The sequence below is a fragment of the Amphiprion ocellaris genome, chromosome 1, assembly GCF_022539595.1.
Source record: "Amphiprion ocellaris isolate individual 3 ecotype Okinawa chromosome 1, ASM2253959v1, whole genome shotgun sequence".
Lineage (NCBI taxonomy): Eukaryota > Metazoa > Chordata > Actinopteri > Pomacentridae > Amphiprion > Amphiprion ocellaris.
The window spans coordinates 29532932-29547554 of NC_072766.1; the positions used below are offsets into that span (position 1 = coordinate 29532932).

The 14623-nt window shown below is 41.0% G+C and overlaps 1 long non-coding RNA gene across 1 annotated transcript; it reads left to right on the forward strand.

Annotated features, from left to right (window-relative positions):
• The first annotated feature begins 8712 nt into the window (after positions 1-8712).
• On the forward strand, positions 8713-11689 carry LOC129349366 (uncharacterized). Its single transcript, XR_008602352.1, has 2 exons — positions 8713-9896; positions 10934-11689. It is a non-coding gene; the product is annotated as an uncharacterized LOC129349366 (long non-coding RNA).
• The last annotated feature ends 2934 nt before the right edge of the window (positions 11690-14623 follow it).

Genomic DNA, 14623 nt, shown 5'->3' on the forward strand with positions numbered 1-14623 from the left:
CTTATGTTACACCTTCTCATCCTCCCCTCCATATCCTCACACTTCTCTTTCAATCCAACCATTTCTGCCCTCAGCTCACTTACTGTATTTTTCAGAGCAGTCACTTCGTTCGACCACACCGACAGGCCGTCCTCCACCTCTTTGATAGTTCCCCTCACTTGGTCGATCTCCGCGCCGAGTGCAGCCGTATTGTTGATTAGTTCGGATTTTACTGCTTGCAATTCGCCTTTGATGAAGTCAAAATCTTCAGCGAGGGCGTTTTTCAATTCCGACTTAATCACCTCTGAAATGTCTGCTTTGAGTGCGAGAAGAATTTCCGTCTTCAAATCTGTGTTGTCCATCTCGATGGGATCCAGCGGAGGCGCGCCCTCTTTACCTGCACTTGCGGCGGCACGTTGGTCCGAGGAGGCGTTGGGCCTGGTAGCGGGGTTTCCAGTGTACTTGAATTTCCGTAATTTGGCAGCCATTCTTGCACGTCAGCTTGTCCGTATGGTGTTCAGTGGGTTTTCGAAGATAATTCACCGTTGAGTGGAATGGGATGGGAGTGGGATGCACAATATAAAAATAACTTAGAAGTAAAGGTCCAGCGGGAGCTCACTCACTACACATCTACTCCATTGCAGCCCCAGGCCACGCCCTCTTTAGTCCGTTTTTGAGCAATGTTGCTAACATGGATTCATGTACACTGATCATCATATAACTCTGCTGCGTTCATTTTAATTATACTAGGATCTGTCCTGACTTCCATTTTTCTAATTAGCAGAGCTGTTGTTCCATTACTAAGAGATTTTCTTTTGTTTCCATTTATGTGAGCTGGGAAGGTGAGGAGAAAGTGGACAGATGCTGAAGTAAAGGCTGTTGAGCGGTGCATGCTGAAGTTTATAACAAGCTGCAAAGTCCCAGGAAAAAGAGACTGTGACTCCTGTCTCCAGGCAGAGCCAGAAGCTCTGAAGGACAGAGACTGGGTTGCCATCAAATATTACATTCATAACAGAATTATAGCACTAAAGAGGAAGTTGCTGTAAAAAGCAACCTGTGGCCCAGATATAATGCATTATCTGTTGAATTTAGTTTTAATATCAGTCTATTCCTTTTATAAATGATTGTTCAGAGTTGCTTTGTGCTGCCAAGTGTTCAGATTAATAAGCATGTTTCAGAAAATACAGTTTAAGATGATAGGTTCATGCTCTGTTCTCGGTTTCATCAAACAGCAGAAAGCATGTGAAAGGACTGTTAATTCTACAGTTACTGCCTAAGCTTTCAGCAATGTGTTGTTGTTATGCATAAATTGTTAAATCTGTTTTTTGAATAATTTGGAATTCTATTATAATGTTAGCTCAATGTACCAGGTTTCATACATAGTAACTTAAATTAATGTAAATGTGATATAAATTATAACAAATTTTAGACTGGTTTGGAGAAGGTTATTTCATAGAAGCTGTAAACTTAAGAAGGTGTTTTGAGCTGTTAAAGAATTTGGAAGTTTGAACTGTTACAGGGGAACAATTCAAAATTAAATTTTGCTGTTACTGCAAACTGTGCTGTGTTTTTGTTTTGTTTTCCCTCTCACTTAACGAGTTTTAGGACACCATCTGCAATGAAATGACACAGCTGAATTTTTCTGGACACTAATATCGGACTTTACAGTATACACTTATGCCCAAAATGGGAGTTGCGTCCCTTGTTTCCAGGTGAATTTAGAAACTGCCAACCTTATGATGAGTTAACAACAATAAAATGTATTCACTGATGCAATTTAGATGTGTAGAACAGGAATTTCTATGAAATGGGCTTGTGATGAATGTTGTCTTCTTTCCTTGGGAAAGGAAAGAAAATTTCTAAAAAGGAATTTCCTGGTTCAGTTCAAGCATGTCCTGCTGAGACTACACTGCCTTATGCTGTGGAGTAAGACAAGGCAAGATTTCCATTTTATCTCTATTCTGTTCTGCGTGCAATTTACATGTTGCCAACAAGTTTAAAATGTAGGAAGGGCAGTGCTCTCTGTTTTTATTCACATAAACAGTTACTGCAAAATCCATAAGTGCAAGAAAATAATACAATGTATCCACAGGCTTCATAATTCACATAAACATGAAATATCAGTGTGTGATGTTGTGGTACTCATAAGTCACATAAACCTGACAACGTCCTCATATGTAGCATTAAAATCAGGTTTGACCAAAATATAGCCCTAGCCAAAATTTCAATAGATGGGTGTGCTTCTGGAAGCCTGGGTCAGAAACACTTTGATTCCCAGGCCTCTTGGACCTTGGGAAAGGCATGTACCCATTTTTCACGTGTTTGTCAGATGTCCTGATATTTCCTGAAAACACGTGTGTGTGTGTGTGTGTGTGTGTGTGTGTGTGTGTGTGTGTGTGTGTGTGTGTGTGTGTGTGTGTGTGTGTGTGTGTGTGTGTGTGTACATGCATGCCTGTGTGTGTGTATGCTAAAGGGCAGCAGGATGTGCAAACCACCATAGAGTGGTCTTTGCAGACACACTTTCCACAGCTAGATCGAGTGGATGCTGCTCTTCTCCTGAAGGTGCACAGTTCACACCTTCTCCTCAACACCTTCTCCTCATTTTGTTGGTGGTCTGTGGCTCACACTCTGATTCAGACTGCTCTATCCCAGCAACAGTTGTAGCAGTGGCTTTTGAGCATGGGGGACAAGGCCTTCTTGCAGTTTCTGGGGTCACCAGCATGTGCCCCAGCTCTTCCAGGAACACTCTCCTTTGGTAGGTTTCAGGCAACTACTCAGGATGGACTGATTTCCACAGGACAAAGGCATTGTATACCGAGATATCCAGGAGTTTTTAGAAGAGAGCCAGTGGCCAGTGGCTGGTTTTCCTTTCCAACAACTGTAGGTTCTAACAACCTTGTCTAGTTTATCCACACCACCTTTGCACCTACTGTAGTCCAGGATTGCTGCAGGCTTCCTCTTTTCCCCGTTGCTGACTGATGGTTCCCTGTGCTTTGTGCTGAAAAGAAGCACATTCTTCCCTTGTTTGGGCATTTAGAACACCACCGTGGTAGTTTTGGTGAAGTGAAGATAGATGACAGAACTCTGCCACAGCTGGAGGAGCTGGGGAGGTAGCTCTGGTTTGTTTCTCCTGATTGTGCCAATCAGAGCCAGTTTTCTTCAGAGGAGATCCTCTGCCAAGGCAAAGGAAGTGGAGAAGTTGTAAGAAGTGACAGTGTGTCCTTGGAGCCCCTGTGTCAGTTGGAATGTGACCTTCATTCCCTGGTTAACTTCCTGGGAACTACTGTGGGGTTTTCCCTTGTAAATCTGCATCCTCCAGGCATATGAGGTTGCCACATCACAGATGACCCATATTTTAACACTGTTCTTGTAAGTGACCTCCCAACGCTTGTTGGGCATATATTGGTGAAATCCACAATGACCTTTGAATGCAACAAGCTGCTCATTCACACACACAGGAGAGGATGTGTCCTCATCTTCAGGAGAGGATGTGTCCTCATCTTCAGGAGATGATGTTCCTTCATCTTCAGGATAGGATATGTCCTCATCGTGGGCAGTGTCTCTTCAAGTGCAGAGGATTTCTCCCCATCTTCGCTCTCTGATCACATCACGGAGTCACATTCTTGAAGCAGTGAATATGACCTTCTTGCCATCTTGCCAGAGAAGAAATGATCTGGGAGCTGTTAGGCTCATCTAGCATTAGTATTGACTGCCCCTGCATAAAGTCCAGGACAGATTTATAAACAGTGGCAGCATTTGTTTTGGTTTCCTGCAGCTGCATCTTTGATCTCTGCAAAGTGATATGTGATTTTTATTTTTTTTTGGAAAGTAGATATTTTAGTGTGTAAGGGCTGTTGTGTAATTGTGTGTGGGATTTTTTTTATGAAAACAACAAAGCTACAGGTGCTTTCAACATGTGCATCAAAGTCCAGTTTGCCTGGGACACTCAACGCTCACCAGCCTGCATCAGCAGAAATTCACTGCAAGCTGGATCTAAGATGCAACAATTTATTTCTCTCTCTTTCAAATACATTTTTGTGCTGCAATTTCATGCACAGACACAATTTTCATTATCTGACATCCTTAAGATCACACCTATGTGAAAATTGTGTCATTCATTTACTCCTTTGGAGGGCAGTAAGCCATCATACGCCCCTATTGGAAACTAAGAATATTACATGAAATTGTTCCTTTGGCCAAAAATAGACAAATGACACAATCTGGTAGAAAACATTAAAAACTACAATTTTGAAGTGCTGAGTTAGGAATTAAATCAATTTTATCTAACATGTATGATTTAGTACTGTGAATAACAAGGAATGAAAAAATGTAGTTTACATGGGTTTCAAGTGGCCACGATAGAGCCAAGAGGAACTATTGTTAGTATACAGTATATTTTTGACATATTTAAAGAGATGAAGTTGAAAATTAAAAGATCTGAAGAGAATCTAGACCCTATGAAAATTTCATTCCATTTGCATTAACACAGCTGAAATGGTCAAAAAAAAGAAAGCGAAGTGGACACAAATGGCCACCATAGAGCCCAGAGGGCTAGAGAAAAGCTGGAGATAATGCTAGACAGAACTTTTTTTTGTCCAAATTTCAAATTTCAAGGCACAAAAATAGAGACAAAAGGTAAATTTACACTCAAGTGCTTCTTAAAGGATCAGCGCCACTTTCTGCCTTTCTTCATAGTGGATAAAGATGTGACACCACTATTGGGATTCTGTGCATCTGTGAACATGGGAATTGTGAAAATGAGGCCTGATGTCCATCACATTTCCATAGAGAGCAATAAGGAGTTCAGCCCACAGCCACTTTCACAGTATAAAGACATCTTCAGTGATGAGCTTGGAGAGCTGCCAGGCACATACTCCATGACAAGTGGACCCTGATGTACAGCCTGTAGTCAGAGCAGCATACCGCATCCCGGTTGCAATGCAAGAAAGAGTCAAAGCTGAACTTGATCGTATGCAAAACACTGGCGTCATAACTCCGGTCAGTGAGCCCACAAACTAGGTTTCATCAATGGTAGCAGCACATAAAAAAGACAAACAAGACATCAGACTTTGTATTAACCCCAAAGACCTTAACACAACACTAAAAAGGCCTCACCACCCCATGCGGAGTATGGGGTTGCTGTACAAATGTTGGGGGCAACAGTATTTTCTGTGCTTGATGCAAAGAATTTTTTCTGGCAGATACTTCTTGACAAGAAATTCTCAAAGATGACAACATTCAGCACTCCTTTTGGATGCTACAGATTTCTTCGCATCAACTCAGCAAGCGCACAATGGATCAGCTGTTTGCGGGCTTTCCATCTGTAGTCATTGTTGATGACATCATTGTCGGTGGACGTGGTGTAGCTCAGAATGGCGCCAACTTGAAAGGCGTGCTTGAATGAGCAAGAGAGGTCCACCTCAGGTTAAATTCACACAAATGCAAATTCTGCTTGGACCAGGTCGGCTATGTAGGTGACATCTTCACAAGCGAAGGCCTTAAAGCAGACCCATCAAAAACAGCAGCAATCACTGACCAACCAGTCCCCACTGATGTTACTTCAGTGCAATGCTTCCTTGACATGGCAAATTATCTTGGCAAGTACATTACAAACTTCAGTGTCATTGCAGCATCACTGAGGAAACTGACCCACAAAGAGACCGCATGGTGCTGGTTTCACACCGCAAGAAAGGGTATCCCAGATATGAGATAAAAACACTAAATTTGAGAGGAAAGTCACTTAAAACTAGTGAAATTATCTGCCCATGCAGTAAGTGAATTTTACTCTTTTTCAAGAAATCTTGAAACAAGATTTTTAAATCTAGAAATAAGGTCCCAGGTAAGTATCCAAAAAGATTAAAATAAGCTGAAAATGCTGATTTTCAGGTCAAAATACTTGAAATCAGACTTCAAATTGCCCAATAACAGGTGAAAAAATTTAATATGAGCAAATAATTATTTTTTTACATTTTTTATTTTCTCATTTCTAGCAAATCAAGGTTTAAAACAGGAAAAACATGACTAATTTAAGTAAAGATTACTAAGTACTGGTGGAGTATAATTACACTGTGTCTTGATAGAAGTTGGTTTATCTTGAAATAAACCTAAATCCATATTAAAACTAAACCCAAAAACTAATTTTTTAATCTTTGGCCTTTAGTTGGCTTTGATAGGCACAGTTGCGAGGCAGACAGGAAAGCAGGGAGAAGAATGGGGGGAAGACATGCAGTAAAATTAATTTGCCTTTATTTGTCACAAATACATTACAGCACCGTGAAAGTGCTTAAAGGAAGGGATAAAGGCCTTGCTCAAGGGCCCGACAGTGGCCACCTCTGGAGCAGGAACGGTTAAGGGCCCTGCCCAACGGCCCCGACAGTGGGTGCATTGGGGTTTGAACCTCTGACCTTATCAGTAGTCCAGAGACTTAACCATTGCGCCATCACACACACACACACACACACACACACACACACACACACACACACACACACACACACACACATATATATATATATACACACACATATATATTAGTGGTGGGACGTGATTAAAAAATTTAATCTAATTAATTACAGGCTTTGTAATTAATTAATCGCAATGATTGCAGTTTTGTCAAATAGCAATATTTGACACAATAAGTGAAGTTTTTCAATTCAAATAAAATTGTGGTTGACAGTTGAATCAATGAATAGACATATACGTGTTTATAATTTAAAATTTATTTAAAAAAGGAAAATGGGACATATAGAAAAAAGTGATTTTGATGATTTAGAGCCTGAATTTAGTTGTTTTTTCCACTGTATGGCACATAAAATCAGCATAAGTAGTTCAAGGAGCTTCAGAAAGTTGAAAATCCAGAGATTCATTCTGTTTTCGTCTTTTCTGGGTCTGATAAATGGTGTAATTTTGATGGTTCTTTTTTTAGGAATATCAATTTTTATTTATGTAATTTTTTATAAACAAAAAGTTTATAATTAAGTTATTAAAAGAGATATTTTTGTTGTTTTAGGTTCTTCCTCCTCCAAGGAGGCAGAGCCCTGACGGAGTAAAAACTTAAACCACAAAAATGTTTCATTTCTGTTTATCTGCATTTTTCATCTGTCTGCTACATTCACAAATTATTGCACATCTAAGTGCAATTATAGCGATTTTATTCAACATTTTAAGACTTTCTGTAAACTGAAGCACTGTCTAGAAAAATGGTCTATTATGGGATGGCTACACCGTTAGTCGTTAGCATAACTCGTAGCTAACGTTAGCGCTGGTGCTAACAGCAACATGTTTTACATTGAGGAGATACCGTTGGCTTGAAGTGACGCAGTGATCAGAAAACTCTTTGTTGTACAATTTACACACAACCAGACTTTTATCCAAGCTGCCATCGGGAAGATTTTTAAAAGGAAAATTTCTGCCCAACAAGCTCAATCTCGTCTTGCATGTTCACCAGTGCCTGACTTCATTCAGTACTTCCTGTACTTCTTCTTCATGGCTACAAACAGACTTCAGGTTCATTACCGCCAGTAGGGCTGGAGTGTTCATCAGAGTTACCGGTGTGCCAGAAATGAGGGAACTGAGGAGAGTGCAATTAATTGCGTTATTGTTTTTAACACGTTATTTCGCGGTAATTAATTCATCGAAATTAACGCGTTAAAGTCCCAGCCCTAATATATATATTATATATCTATCTATATGTCTTATCTATATATATCTACCTATTTATCTATAGCTAACGTTAATGAGGACAATCTATCTATCTATCTATCTATCTATCTATAACTGCTCCCAAAGTTTTTCTTCTGGTACAGATAAGCCACGCTCCAACTGATGTTTGTCCAGTATTTATTCTTTTCTTTGCCACAGCAAATCTTTTCTTCACCAGCAAACACCGTGAAAAACTAATAGAAAGTAATGATACAAAAGTATTTTATCAGCACAAAATAAAAACACAAACCTAAACAAAATGTCAATACAAAACAAAATTACAGTCACATACCGTGTGCGCCTTCTGACCAGAAATTCAGGAGTTGTTAAGGTCTTTCAATGTCCTCTTATTATTTCCACTTACGAAGCATCCTCTTTACCGTGTCTTGCTATACCAGTAGCTCCTGCAGCTCAGTTTTTTCTAGGTGATCATGTGAACACCTCATGCTGTTCACTAAGCGCAATACACACTTTGACCACTAGGCGCCAATAATACTCCAGAGAATTCACATACATTCAAAACAAAGGTTTTCTCTGCAAAAACACAAAATCTTTACTAAGAAACAGAATCCTGTGCAACAGCTACCCTATCTATCTATCTATCTATCTATCTATCTATCTATCTATCTATCTATCTATCTATCTATCTATCTATCTATCTATCTATTCTCTACGAAATACGAAATCTGACATACTACTAACTCTCAAAGCAAATCACGGCAACAACAGCAAAGCTATGGAGGACTAAAAGTGCCAAAATTAAATAAATAAATACATCATTAAATAATTAATTAAATATGTCATTAATTAATTAAAATTGGAATTAAATATTTAAATGTGTTATTAAATAAATATATCATTAAATAATTAAATATGTCATTAATTAAAATTGGAATTAAATATGTCATTCATTAATTAAAATTGGAATTAAATACATAAATGTGTTATTAAATATGTCATTAATTTATTAAAATAACAATTCATTTTAAGTAAAAAACATATTTCATTATTTCCCTATTTAATTAATTATTTCATGGTCCTTGTGTTGCAGTGGATCATGAATTTATTTTATCTGTCAACCTCGCCCGTCAAAGTCCGTGGGCGGGACTAACATGAATCTAGTCTAATCCACTGCTTTTGTCTGCCTTGAAACCGGAAGTAGAAGAAGTCTTTCTAAACATGGAGGCTGTGTTGAGGGAGGATCGCTGTGAACTTTCTAGAGAGTGGGTGAGAGATATTTTAGACCTTGCAGAGTATGTGGAAGCAGGACCTGCTGACCCCGAGCATGTAGCGTGTAAAGCAGAGGAATTTATTGAAGTTGTTGAAGTTATTTCCGCACTTTCCGACCAAGGTGTTGACCGTAGAGTGACTGCAAATTTAGAAGAAGTACTCCGCTGCTTTTCTGGTACCAGGGCGCAACAGGAGCACTCACAGGGACCAGGGCGTTTGGCGTTTGGCATACCGAGGGAAGTTCTGGAACATCACGTTCTTTGTGGATTACCAGCCTGTCAAATTGCAGCGATGCTCGGAGTGTCGAGCGCTTTTCCTTTAGGACCTACTCGGCACGGCTCCGCTCGTCTTTGTTTAACCGCGATTCCACAAGCATCTACTCGGCACGGTACGGCTCGTCTCATCTTTGTTTGCGAGCGTTTCCATACGGACTAATTTTCAGCACCTTCTCGGCTGAGGTTCCCAGCGAGCTGAGATGAGCCGATAATGTGGCGTTTACATAGTGCAGGCCACTGATTGGACAGGGAGTGACGACACAGAGCAACTCCAGCACGAAAACAAAATCCTGCATTAAAAAACGACTGTAAACAGCAACAGTGTGCATTGCTCTTCACGGAACTCTCTGTTCTTCATAATTTTAATATGACAGCCAGACCTGTACCGTGGGTGAATGAAGAGGTCGAGACTTTGTCTTTGGTGGCGGACCAAAGAATACAGAGGGAGCTGGACGGAGAAAGTTTATCAGGAGGTCTCTGAGCGGATGGCCGCTCACATATACAGTAGACTGTATATAAAGAGGACAGAGGCAGTGTAGGGAGAAGCTGAAAAAGCTCAAAAGTGACTATCGGTCCACCCAGGACCACAACGGCCGGCGTGGGTCAACCAGGAGGTGTTGGAAGAGGTTTAATGGAAGCTATTTAATGTCACCGCACCGCCAGCAACAGGAGGGAGACTCAGCCGCTGCATGTTGGAGACGTTCGAGGACGGTGAGTGTTTTGTGACTTCAAGAAACTTATACATCATTTATTCCATTGGTGGCAAGCAAACAAGTAGTTTAGAAAGTAACGTCATTGTCTCCTGTAGCAGACAACGAACACCTGATGAAAGCTACATGTAGCTACAGTGACACATAAACAGAACACATGCAGCTGCATTTTTTTCCATTGAGTTAACAAGCAAGTCACTCTAATTTACTTTCTCGTGCAATGTAGTATTGCAACCATTCTTCTTATAGTCACTAGGTAGCTGTGAAACTGAATGAAAATATACATAAAAATGAGAAAACACAGCTGTTCTTACCAACTCCAAAATGTGCACAGGATGAAATGAAGTTCACACCACATTGTTTTTATTTGTGGTGGAGTTACTGCTTGTGCTTTGGTTAAAGCGAAGAGTGCCAGAAGTTTATTAAAGTATCAAAGACATGATCATGATTGAAAATGGATGGACGGGTGGCTAAACACATCACATCATAGCTGTGGAGTCCTTCCAGTTCCTGGGGACTACAATCTCTCAGGACCTCCTGAAAAAGGCCCAGCAGAGGATGTATTTCCTACGACAGCTGAGGAGACATGGCCTGCCACATGAGCTGTTGATCCAGTTCTACACTGCAGTCATCCAATCTGTCCTGTGCACCTCTGGATCAGCCACACAGCAGGACAGAAACAGACTACAACCTATAGTATGGACTGCAGAAAACATTATCAGAGGCCCCACTCACCCTGGACATTTGGACTACAGAGCCATGTACACAAAAATCACCACTACTGTGTTTATAGCAATTACCATTTTGCTAATGTGTTCATACATTCCAGTCTAGCTGTACATTTCTGTTTATATTGTGTTCTATTTTACTACTATTTCTTTTTCCTCCCTGTTCCTTTTTCTATTGTTTCTTTATTTTTTTATCGTTCTCTTCCATATTCCTAGGATGACACCAACAGCCGAAACCAAATTCTGTGTATATTGTGTACTTACTTGGCCATTAAAGCTGATTTTGATCACTTTTCTGTCTTTGGTCTAGGCAAGAGGAAAAGGGGCCACAGAAAACTGGACCTTCCAAGCGTACTTGTGGAGATGCAGGCTGAGGAGGAGCGGAGTCATGCCCAGCATGATGAGAACATCTGGTTACTCCTCAGCGAGGCAAGAGAGAATGAAGCGGCCTTGCAGCGGAGGAGATGGCCCAGAATACTGCCTTCAACCAGTCATTCCTGGGTGTGCTGGGGCAGCTGGTGCAAGCAGTGGGCAGCCAGCGAGTCCACCTCCCAGAGACTTGAGATTTACAAGTGCTGGTCATATAATTAGAATATCATGAAAAAGCTCGTCTTTTGGACAACTGTCTTCCCCATGATTGTGTAGCCTACAGAACTAGGCTGAGAGACCATTTAAAGGCCTTTGCAGGTGTTTTGAGTTAATTAGCTGATTAGAGGTGTCTTCAGTATTGAACCTTTCCACAATATTTTAATTTTCTGAGATACCAAATTTGGGATTTTTGTTAGTATTCAGGTATAATCATCAAAGTTAAGAGAAATAAACATTTGAAATATATCAGTCTCTGTGTAATGAATGAGTATAATATACAAGTTTCACTTTTTGAATGGAATTACTGAAATAATGAACAACTTTTTTCATGATATTCTAATTATATGACCAGCACCTGTAGTTGTATATAGTTTTACTTTTAGCCCTCCACTGTAGGAGAGGCCCACCACAGTTTGTACTTTGCACATTGTAAATAGTTTAGATTTTGCTGCTGACTAATAAACTATTTTGTGACTTATGTAATTGCATCATAACTTCTCATTTTGTCTGTTAAGACACTGGTAGGAAAAGAGTCAACAGTCTGAACCAAACAATTCTATATTCCCTAATAATGTATTTGTGTTTAATGGGATTTAACATGTTTTAACACAAACTCCTTTATGGTTCATAATTCCGTTGACTGAATTACACCAAAGCAATACTGATTTATCAAACTGGAATTTTCTTAAAACAGCTGTTTTAATGTTTTGGCATTTAATTTTTTATTTAATCTTGCTAACCTTCACAAACAAACAATAGCATAGACACATCTACAAAAGTTTATTGTGAGAATTGCATTAAAGAAAACAATAGCGGTCCGGGGAGTGAAAAACAGAAGTAAGATAAGATAAGATAAAGTTCTTTATTTCTCCCCACGCCAGGGGAAATTTACATTGTTACAGCAGCTTATGTAACAGTAGACGTAGTGATAAGAATAAAATAATAATAGAACAATAGTAATAATATTTACAATATATACAAGGGTGAGAGATGAGGATAAAATGGCTTAACAGAAAAAATAAAAATAAAGTTTAAAAGTGCAAAGATGTGCAGTGCAAGAATGTCTGTGCAAATTTTATGGTTTGGGGTGGTAATGATATGAGTCCAGTTTATGTTAACATCAGCCAGTGATGCTGATGTTGTAAAGTCTTATAGCAGATGGGATGAAGGACCTGCGATAGCGCTCTTTCTTGCAGGGTGGATGTCTCAGTCTGCTGCTGAAGGAGCTGCTTAAAGACCCCACAGTGTCATGCAGTGGGTGAGAGGGATTGTCCATGATGGATGTGAGCTTTGCCAACATCCTCCTCTCACCCACCTCCTCTATGGAGTCCAGGGAACAGTCCAGGACAGAACCGGCCCTCCTGACCAGTCTGTTTAGTCTCTTTCTGTCCCTTTCAGTGCTCCCTGCTCCCCAGCAGACCACTGCATAGAAAATAGCAGACGCTACCACAGAGTCGTAGAATGTCCTGAGCAGAGTCCTGCACACTCCAAAGGACCTCAGTCTCCTCAGCAGGTGGAGACGACTTTGGCCCTTCTTGTACAGAACCTCTGTATTGTGTGTCCAGTCCAGTTTATTGTTGAGGTGAACACCCAGGTATTTGTATGTGTCCACCATGTCAATGTCCAAACCCTGGATGTTCACCGGTGCAGTCTGGGGTGTCCTCCTCCTGCTGAAGTCCACGATCATCTCCTTCGTCTTACTGGTGTTGAGCTGCAGATGGTATAGCTCACACCAGTCAACAAAGTCAAAGATGACCGTCCTGTACTCCCGCTCGTCCCCTTCAGATACACACCCGACAATGGCTGTATCATCGGAGAACTTCTGGAGGTGACAGCTCCCAGAGTTGTAGTGGAAGTCCAATGTGTACAGGGTGAAGAGAAAGGGGGAGAGCACTGTCCCCTGTGGGGCCCCCATGCTGCTGACTACCACATCAGACACACAGTCCTGAAGCCTCACGTACTGTGGTTCTTGAGGACGATCCTCTCCATGGTCTTCATCAGGTGAGAAGTGAGGGCCACAGGTCTGAAGTGGTTAGGCTCCCTGGGGTTCCTGGTCTTAGAGACAGGAACCAGGCAGGAAGTCTTCCATAACAGCGGAACCCTCTCCAGAATCAGGCTCAGGTTAAAGATGTGCAGCAGCACCTGACAGAGCTGGTCTGCACAGTCTCTAAGGAGTCTGGAGCTGATTCCATCAGGACCTGCAGCTTTCCTGGTTTTGATCTTTTTAAGTTCACTTCTCACCTGATCAGCTGTTATGGAGAGGCAGGGGGAGGGTGGCAGGGGGAGGGGTGATGGTGGTGGTGGGGGGTGAGACGAGGAGGGGTGATGGGGCTGTATGCGGAGTCCGGAGGTGGTAGAAGACGGGGATCGGAGGAGGGGTGCTGTTGGTGGTGGTGTTGGTGGTAGAGAGCTGAGGTGTGAAGAAGGAGCTGGCTGGTCGGTGCTTTGATGAGAGGGGGGAGGAGTGGGAGTAGAACAAGAAGAATAACTTTTAACTTTTGCATGACACGTACTGCATCAGTACATCCTGTACATCTCTGTCCTCCTCCTCTACACCTTGTGCCACTGCAGGCTCATGTGCTGCTGCGTCAGGTAAATCCCATGAAGTCTCATCAGAGAGCATCTGAAACACATACACAGCATACATATTTTAATACCTAATAGCGATAAACTGCAGCCATTACAGGTTGTTCACAGGACTGATGTACGACAGCTAGCGAACTAGTATTAGCTTACCCGCATATGTCGTCTAGTTCATATCCACTTGTCTTCGACTTGATACTGCTGTATCGCCTCCCAAACTCTCCTGTGTGTCTCCTGAGTTTTTCGACTCGCCGCTCTCAGCTTTCTCTGACTCTTCTATTACTCTGAATCTGACGGAAAGCCACAGACCGAGCAGCAGGTGTACCATCGCCTCCATGTCCATTATTGTGCTGCGTTTGTGTGGCACAGAAATGACGGTAAGGGACTTTCGGACCGCCGTGCTATGACGACTCCACCCACGATGAGGTGGTACTCAATGTGATGGAAAAACAATTAAACCGAGACGAGCCGTGGCGAGCCGAGTAGATGCTAAAGGAAATGCTAAAGGAAATTTTGTCTTGCACCGCATGTATCAACATTTGGGAAAGAGGACCGAGTCTTTAGCGGTTGCTAATTCATGATCCACTGCAACACAAGGACCATGAAATAATTAATTAAATAGTGAAATAATGAAATATGTTTTTTACTTAAAATGAATTGGTATTTTAATGAATTAATGACATATTTAATAACACATTTATGTATTTAATTCCAATTTTAATTAATTATTGACATATTTAATTCCAATTTTAATTAATTAATGAAATAATTAATTCCAATTTTAATTAATTAATTACATATTTAATTAATTATTTAATGATGTATTTAT